Source organism: Somniosus microcephalus, chromosome 15, assembly GCF_052327205.1.
Source record: "Somniosus microcephalus isolate GS21.2 chromosome 15, FLI_Smic_1.0, whole genome shotgun sequence".
NCBI classification, from domain to species: Eukaryota; Metazoa; Chordata; class Chondrichthyes; order Squaliformes; family Somniosidae; genus Somniosus; species Somniosus microcephalus.
Window position 1 is genome coordinate 124,525,414 of NC_141001.1, and position 10,085 is coordinate 124,535,498.

Below are 10,085 nucleotides of genomic sequence, written 5' to 3' on the forward strand. Positions count from 1 at the left end.
AGCGTTGTGTCGTCTGCAAACTTGAAGATATTACATCTAGTTCCTTCGTCTAGATCATTAATATATATTGTGAATAGCTGGGGTCCTGGGACCGATCCCTGCGGTACCCCACTAGTCACTGCCTGCCACTCGGAAAAAGACCTGTTTATTCCAACTCTGTTCCTGTCTGCCAACCAGTTCTCTATCCAAGTCAGTACCTTGCCCCCAATCCCATGTGCCTTAACTTTACACGCTAATCTCTTGTGCGGGACCTTATCGAAAGCCTTCTGAAAATCCAAATACACCACATCCACTGGTTCTCCCATATCTATTTTACCAGTTACATCCTCAAAAATTTCCAGTAGATTAGTCAAGCACGATATACCTTTTGTAAATCCATGTTGACTTTGTCCGATCCTGTCACTGTTTTCCAAGTGCTCTGCTATTACATCTTTTATAATGGACTCTAGCATTTTCCCCACTACCGATGTCAGGCTTACCAGTCTGTAATTCCCCGTTTTCTCTCTACCACCTTTTTTGAACAGTGGGGTAACATTAGCTACCCTCCAATCCATGGGAACTGTTCCAGAGTCTATAGAATTTTGGAAGATGACCAGCAATGCATCTACTATTTCTAGGGCCACTTCCTTAAGTACCCTAGGATGTAGATTATCAGGCCCTGGGGATTTATCGGCCATCAATTTCCCTAACACCATTTCCCTACAAATACTGATTTCTTTCAGTTCCTCCCTCTCATTAGACCCTATATTCCCCGACATCTCTGGGAGGCTACCTGTGTCCTCCTTTGTGAAGACAGAACCAAAGTGTGTATTTAATTGGTCCGCCATTTCTTTGTTCCCCATTATAAATTCCCGATTCTGACTACAAGGGACATACGCTTGACTTCACCAATCTTTTTCTCTTCACATATCTATAGAAACTTTTACAGTCAGTTGTTATGTTCCCTGCAAGCTTACTCTCATACTCTATTTTCCCCCTCTTAATTAATCCCTCTGTTCTCCTTTGTTGAATCCTAAACTGCTCCCAATCCTCAGGTTTGCTGCTTTTTCTGGCCAATTTATATGTCCTCTCTTTGGATCTCATGCTATCCCTAATTTCCCTTGTTAGCCACGGTTGAGTCACCCTTTTTGTTTTATTTTTATGCCAAACAGGGAAGAACAAATTCTGTAGTTCATCCATGCGATCTTTAAATGTTTGCCATTGCCTATCCACCGTCAACCCTTTGAGTAACATTCCCCAATCAATCCTACCCAACTCATGCCTCATACCACCGTAGTTTCCTTTATTTAAATTCAGGACCCTAGTCTCTGAGTCAAATACTTCATTCTCCATCTTAATGAAGAATTCTATCATATGATCGCTCTGACCCAAGGGGCCTCGCACAACAAGATTGCTAATTATTCCTTTCTCATTACATAATACCCAGTCTAAGATGGCTTGATCTCTAGTTAGTTCCTCGACATATTGGTCCAGGAAACCATTCCGTAAACACGCCAGGAATTCCTCCTCCACAGTATTGTTACTAATTTGGTTAGCCCAATCTATATGTAGATTAAAGTCACCCATGATAACTGCTGTGCCCTTACTGCACGCGTCTCTAATTTACCGTTTAATGCCATCCCCAACCTCCGCATTACTGTTTGGGGGATCTGTATATAACTCCCACTAACGTTTTCTGTCCCTTAGTATTTCTCAGCTCTCCCCATACAGATTCTACATCATCAGAGCTAATATCCTTACAATTGTGTTAATCTCTTTAACCAGCAATGCTACCCCTCCTCCTTTTCCTTTTTGCCTGTCTTTCCTGAATATTGAATACCCCTGGATGTTGAGTTCCCAGCCCTGGTCACCCTGGAGCCATGCTTCCGTAATCCCAATCACATATCCATTTACATCTATTTGCGCAGCTAATTCATCCACCTTATTACAAATGCTCCTCGCATTAAGACACAAAGCCTTCAGGCTTGTTTTTTTAACACTCTTAGACCTTTTAGAATAATTATTTACTGTGGCCATGTTTGATTTAGACCCTTGATGACTCTGCCTGCCACTTTTGCTTTTCTCCTTCCTGTCTTTTGCTTTTAACCTTGTTTCCCTTTCCTCTGTCTCCCTGCACAGGTTCCCAACCCCCTGCCATTTTAGTTTAAAACCTCCCCCACAGCACTAGCAAACACTCCACCTAGGACATCGGTCGCAGTCCTGCCCAGGTGCAAACCATCCGTTTTGTACTGGTCCCACCTCCCCCAGAACCGGTTCCAATGTCCCAGGAATTTGAATCCCTCCCCTTTGCACCATTCCTCTAGCCACGTATTCATCTGAAATATCCTTCTATTTCTACTCTGACTAGCACATGGCACTGGTAGCAATCCTGAGATTACTAGCTTTGAGGTCCTATTTTTTAATTTACCTCCTAACTCCCTATATTCAGCTTTTAGGACCTCATCCCATTTTTTACCTATATCGTTGGTACCTATATGAACCACGACAACTGGCTGTTCACCCTCCCCTTCCAAAATGCTCTGTAGCCGCTCCAAGACATCCTTGACCCTTGCGCCAGGGAGGCAACATACCATCTTGGAATCTCATTTGCGGCCGCAGAAACGCCTATCTATTCCCCTTACAATAGAATCCCCTATCACTAAAGCTCTCCCACTCTTTTTCCTCCTGTCCTGTGCAGCAGAACCACCCACGGTGCCAGGAAGTTGGTTGGCTGCTGCTGCCTTCCTCTCATAAGCCACCTCCCTCACCAATATCCAAAGCGGTATATCTATTAGAGAGGGGGATGGCCACAGGGGACCCCTGCACTACCTGCCTGCGCCTACTACTCTGCCTGGTGGTCACCCATTCTCTTCCTGCCTGTGCAGCCTTTACCTGCGGTCTGACTAACTCCCTAAACGTGCTATCCACGACGTCCTCAGCATCGCGAATGCTCCAGTATGTATCCATTCGCAGCTCCAGTGCCGCAATGCGGTCTGCCAGTAGGTGCGGCTGGATACGCTTCCCGCACACATGGTCGCCAGGGACACAGGAAGTGTCCCTGATTTCCCTGTCTGGGGGGGGGGGGGGGTGGTGGTGTCGAGAATGAGGCGTCACAGTCTCAGGATACGGGGTAGGACATTTAGGACTGAGAGGAGAAATTTCTTCACTCTGAGGGTGGTGAATCTGTGGAATTCTCTACCACAGATGGCTGTGGAGGCCAAGTCACTGAATATATTTAAGAAGGAGATAGATAGATTTCTAGACACAAAAGGTATCAAGGGGTATGGGGAGAGAGCGGAAATATGGTATTGAGATAGAGGATCAGCCATGATCACACTGAATGGCAGAGCAGGCTCGAAGGGCCGAATGACATAGAAACATAGAAGATAGGAGCAGGAGTAGACCATTCGGCCCCTCAAGCCTGCTCCGCCATTCAATGAGATCATGGCTGATCACCCAAATTCAGTACCCTGTTCCTGCCTTCTCTCCATATCCCTTGATCCCTTTAGCCTTAAGAAATATATCTAACTCCTCCTTGAATATATTTAATGAATTGGCCTCTACTGCCTTCTGTGGTAGAGAATTCCACAGGATCACCATTCTCTGGGTGAAGAAATTCCTCCTCATCTCTGTCCTAAATGGCTTACCCCTTATCCTTAGACTGTGACCCCTGGTTCTGGACTCCCTGACCATCGGGAACATCCTTCCTGCATCTAGTCTGTCTAGTCCTTTTAGAATTTTATAAGTTTCAGTGAGATCCCCTCTCATTCTTCTAAACTCCAGCGAGTATAAGCCCAATTGACCCAATCTCTCCTCATATGTCATTCCTGCCATCCCAGGTATCAGTCTGGTGAATCTTCGCTGAACTCCCTCCATGGCAAGAACATCCTTCCTCAGATAAGGCGACCAAAACTGCACACAATACTCAAGATGTGGTCTCACCAAGGCCCTGTACAACTGCAGCAAGACATCCTTGTTCCTGTACTCGAATCCTCTCGCTACGAAGGCCAACATACCCTTTGCCTTCTTAACCGCCTGCTGCACCTGCATGGTTACCTTTAGCGACTGGTGCACAAGGACACCCAGGTCTCGTTGCACTTCCCCTTCTCCCAATCTATTGCCATTCAGATAATAATCTGCCTTCATGTTTTTGACACCAAAATGGATAACCTCGCATTTATCCACATTATACTGCATCTGCCCAATCACCCAACCTGCCCAAATCATACTGGAGTTTCTCGGCATCCTCCGCACAGCACACACGCCCATGATCTACTCCTGCTCCTATTTTTCTATGTTTCTATTATCCTCGTACTCTCTTAAATACTTCATGCTCCTTCAAAAAGCTCGAATGGATTCTGCTTCCCCCACATGTCCCAACAATCCTTTAATCTTTCCTTTTTGGCATTGAATTTCTGCCCTCCAGTTCAAATTAAATTTTCTGAATCGTCAATTGGGATTTTGAGAGCCTGCAGTGTGTTGGTGCAAAATCCCATTTTAAGCTTACTGTTTTCCTGCTTGCTGCCCCAATTTGGGTTACAGTAAGGGTGCTAACTTTATACACGGTGAATGGGATCAGCAGCGCTATAAAGAGCCATAGTCATAACATAGAAACATAGAAGATAGGAGCAGGAGTAGGCCATTCGGCCCCTCGAGCCTGCTCCACCATTCAATGAGATCATGGCTGATCATCCAAATTCAGTACCCGGTCCCTGCCTTCACCCCATATCCCTTGATCCCTTTAGTCTTAAGAAATATATCTAACTCCTTCTTGAATATATTTAATGAATTGGCCTCAACTGCCTTTTGTGGTAGAGAATTCCACAGGTTCACCACTCTCTGGGTGCAGAAATTCTTCCTCTTCTCAGTCCTAAATGGCTTACCCCTTATCCTTAGACTGTGACCCCTGGTTCTGGACTTCCCCGCCATCGGGAACATCCTTCCTGCATCTAGTCTGTCTAGTGCTGTTAGAATTTTATAAATTTCAATGAGATCCCCTCTCATTCTTCTAAACTCTAGCGAATATAAGCCTAATTGATTCAATCTCTCTTCATACGTCATTCCTGTCATCCCAGGTATCAGTCTGCTGAATCTTCGCTGCACTCCCTCCATGGCAAGAACATCCTTCCTCAGATAAGGCGACCAAAACTGCATGCAATACTCAAGGTGTGGTCTCACCGAGGCCCTGTACAACTGCAGCAAGACATCCTTGCTCCTGTACTCGAATCCTCTCGCTATGAAGGCCAACATACCATTTGCCTTCTTAACCGCCTGCTGCACCTGCATGCTCACCTTCAGCGACTGGTGCACAAGAACACCCAGGTCTCGTTGCACTTCCCCTTTTCCCAATCTATTGCCGTTCAGATAATCTGTCTTCCTGTTTTTGCCACCAAAGTGGAAACCTCGCATTTATCCACATTATAGTGCACCTGCCCAATCACCCAATAATGGCACAGAAGGAGGCCATTTAGCCCATTGAGTCCATGCCGGCTCTCTGTAGAGCAATCCAGTCAGTCCCATTCCCCCGCTCTATCCCCGTAGCCCTGCAAGTTTATTTCCCTCAAGTGCCTATCCAGTCTCCCCTTGAAAACATTGAGTGTCTCCGCTTCCACCACTTCCATCGGCAGCGAGTTCCAGGTCATCACCACTCGCGTGAAAAAGTTTTTCCTCACGTCCCCCCTGTATCTCTTGCCCAAAACCTTAAATCTGTGTCCCCTAGCCCTTGTACCATCAACTAGTGGGAACAGCCTTTCCCCGTCTAGCCTATCCAAACCAGTCATAATCTTGTACACCTCTATCAAATCACCCCTCAACCTCCTTTGCTCTAATGAAAACAAATCCAGCTTCCCCAACCTGACCTTGTAGCTAAGATCCCGCATCCCGGGAACCATTCCGATAAATCTCCTCTGCATCCTCTCAAGGGCCTTCACATCCTTCCTAAAGTGTGGTGACCGGAACTGGATGCAATACTCCAGTTGTGGCCTAACCAGCGCTTTATAAAGGTTCAGCATACCTTCTCTACTTTTGTACTCAATACCTTCAGGGACCTATGCACATCAGGTCCCTCTGTCCCTGCACACTCTTTAAAACTGTGCCATTAAGTTGTATAAATCGACCGGAAATAAAGGTTCTAAATTGGGGGAAGGCCGATTTTAATATGATAAATCAGGATCTGGCCAAAGTGGACTGGAATCAGCTACTTGTAAGAAAATCCACATCAGAGCAGTGGGAGTCTTTCAGAAAGGAAATAGAGAGAGTACAGCACCAACATTTTCCCGTAAAGGTCAAGGGTGGGACCCACAAGTCCAGGGAACCCTGGATGTCAAGGGATATACAAGAATGGATTAGGAAAAAAAGGGAGGCTTTTGGCAGTTACAAAGGACTAAAAACAGTGGAAGCCCTAGAGGAGTGTAGAAGTGCAGGGGGGTACTTAAAAAGAAATTAGGAGAGCGAAGAGGGGGCATGAAAAAACACTGGCGGGCAAATTAAAGGAAAATCCCAAGGTATTTTATAAGTATATTAAGGGCAAGAGGATAACCAGGGAAAGAGCAGGGCCCATTAGGGACCAAAGTGGCAATCTGTGTGTAGAGCTGGAAGATGTAGGTGAGGTTTTAAATGAATATTTTGCATCTGTGTTCAGTATGGAGAAGGACGATGTAGGCGTAGAAATCAGGCAGGGGGATTGTGATATACTTGAACAAATTAGCATCGAGAGGGAGGAGGTACTAGCGGTTTTAGCGGGCTTAAAAGTGGATAAATCCCCAGGCCCTGACAGGATGTATCCCAGGCTGCTGTGTGAGGCAAGGGAGGCGATTGCAGGGGCTCTGACACAAATTTTCAGAACCTCTCTGGCAACAGTGGAGGTGCCAGAGGACTGGAGGACAGCTAACATAGTACCATTATTCAAGGAGGGTAGTAGGGATAAACCAGGGAATTACAGGCCAGTGAGCCTAACATCAATGGTAGGAAAATTATTGGAAAAAATTCTGAGGGACAGAATTAGTCTCCACTTGGAGAGCAAGGATTAATCAAGGATAGTCAGCATAGCTTTGTCAGGGGGAGATCATGTCTAACCAATTTGATTGAATTTTGAGAGGGGGTGACTAGGTGTGTGGATGAGGGTAGTGCAGTTGATGTAGTCTACATGGACTTCAGTAAGGCTTTTGACAAAGTCCCGCATGGGAGACTGGTCAAGAAGGTAAGAGCCCATGGGATCCAGGGCAATTTAGCACATTGGATCCAAAATTGGCTTAGTGGCAGGAGGCAGAGGGTGATGGTCGAAGGTTGTTTTTGTGACTGGAAGCCTGTGTCTAGTGGTGTACCGCAGGGATCGGTGCTGGATCCCTTGCTGTTTGTCGTGTACATTAATGATTTAGATATGAATGTAGGAGGTATGATCAGTAAGTTCGCAGATGACTCGAAAATTGGTGGCATAGTTAATAATGAGGAGGGAAGCCTCAGGCTACAGGACGATATAGACGGGTTGGTCAGATGGGCAGAATAGTGGCAAATGGACTTTAACCCTGAAAAGTGTGAGGTGATGCATTTTGGGAGGACTAACAAGGCAAGGTTATATACAATGAATGGTAGGACCCTAGGAAGGACAGAGGATGAGAGGGACCTTGGTGTGCATGTACATAGATCCCTGAAGGCAGCAGGGCAGGTAGATAAGGTGGTTAAAAAGACATATGGGTGTGATGAAATATTCCATTCATCACTGCCTGTGACTGTGACTGTGGTTGGTTTCAGGTTCCCCCTTACCATTGTATTGCCTGTGACTGTGGTTGGTTTCAGGTTTCTCCTCACCATTGTATTGTGTATTGGAATGTATGGAATGTGTTGTGTGTAGGGCTCCGCCCATACCTGGCCTCTATGTAAGCCAGCTCAGTCTGGCCTCACAGCCAGTACTGCAGACCTCCAGGGAAGATACCTCTCTCCACTGCGTGTTATCTTCTAAGTTAATAAAAGCCTTGTTTTGTTTCGCTAACATCGAGTCTCGGGATTATTGAGGCACATCAATGGGATACTTGCCTTCATTAGCCGAGGCATAGAATATAAGAGCAGGGAGGTTATGATGGAGCTGTACAAAACGCTAGTTAGGCCACAGCTGGAATACTGTGTGCAGTTCTGGTCGCCACACTATAGGAAGGATGTGATTGCATTGGAGAGGGTGCAGAGGAGATTCACCAGGATGTTACCTGTTGCTGGAGCGCTTCAGCTATGAAGAGAGACTGGACAGGCTGGGGTTGTTTTCCTTAGAGCAGAGAAGGCTGAGGGGGGACCTGTACAAAATTATGAGGGGCATAGATAGGATAGATAGAAAGGAACTTTTCCCCTTAGTAGAGGGGTCAATAACCAAGGGGCATAGTTTCAAGGTAAGAGGCAGGAGGTTTAGAGGGGATTTGAGGAAAAACTTTTTCACCCAGAGGGTGGTTGGAATCTGGAACTCACTGCCTGAAAGGGTGTTGAGACAGGAACCCTCACAACATTCAAGAAGCATTTAGATGAGCACTTGAAGCGCCATAGCATACAAGGCTACGGACCAGGAGCTGGAAAATGGGATTAGAATAGACAGGGCTTGATGGCCAGCGCGGACACGATGGGCCTCTTTCTGTGCTGTATAACTCTATGACTCTATATTGCCTCTCCCTGTTCCTTCTGCCAAAATGCATCACCTCACACTTCTCTGTATTAAATTCCATCTGCCACTTGTCTGCCCAAGAACATGAGAGGAGCAGTGAGAGGGGCGGGTTCAGCGGCGGGAGGGGCGGGATCAGCAGCGAGAGGGGCGGGATCAGCGGCGGGAGGGGCGGGATCAGCGGCAGGATCAGCGGCGAGAGGAGCGAGGATCAGCGAGAGGAAAAAGCAGTAAACCTGAGGATTGGGAGCAGTTTAGGATTCAACAGAGGAGGACAAAGGGATTAATTAAGAAAGGGAAAATAGAATATGAAAATAAGCTTTCAGGGAACATAAAAACTGACTGCAAAAGCTTTTATAGATATGTGAAGAGAAAAAGATTGGTGAAGTCAAGCGTAGGTCCCTTGCAATCAGAATCAGGGGAATTTATAATGGGGAACAAAGAAATGGCTAACCAATTAAATACATATTTTGGTTCTGTCTTCACAAAGGAGGACACAAATAACCTCCCAGAGATGTTGGGGAACATAGGGTCTGATGAAAGGGTGGAACTGAAAGAAATCAGTATTTGGAGGGAAATGATGTTAGGGAAATTGATGGGATTGAAGACCGATAAATCCCCAGGGCCTGATAATCTACATCCTAGGGTACTTAAGGATGTGGCCCTAGAAATAGTAGATGCATTGCTGGTCATCTTCCAACATTCAATGGAATCTGGAATGGTACCCATGGATTGGAGGGTAGCTAATGTTACCCCACTATTCAAAAAAGGTGGTAGAGAGAAAACGGGGAATTACAGACTGGTAAGCCTGACATCGGTAGTGCGGAAAATACTAGAGTCCATTATAAAAGATGTAATAGCAGAGCACTTGGAAAACAGTGACAGGATCGGACAAAGTCAACATGGATTTACAAAAGGTATATCGTGCTTGACTAATCTACTGGAATTTTTTGAGGATGTAACTAGTAAAATTGATAATAGAGAACCAGTGGATGTGGTGTATTTGGACTTTCAGAATGCTTTCGATAAGGTCCCGCATAAGAGAATAGCATGTAAAGTTAAGGCACATGGGATTGTGGGCAAGGTATTGACTTGGATAGAGAACTGGTTGGCAGACAGGAAGCAAAGAGTTGGAATAAACGGGCCTTTTTCCGAGTGGCAGGCAGTGATTAGTGGGGTACCGCAGGGATCAGTCCTTGGACCCCAGCTATTCACAATATATATTAATGATCTAGACAAGGGAACTAGATGTAATATCTCCAAATTTGCAGATGACGCAAAGCTGGGTGGGTGTGTGTGCTGTGAGGAGGATGCCGAGAAACTACAGGATGATTTGGACAGGTTGGGTGATTGGGCAGAAGCATGGCAGATGCAATATAATGTGGATAAATGTGAGGTTATCCACTTTGGTGGCAAAAACAGGAAGGCAGATTATTATCTGAATGACAATAGATTGGGAGAAGGGGAT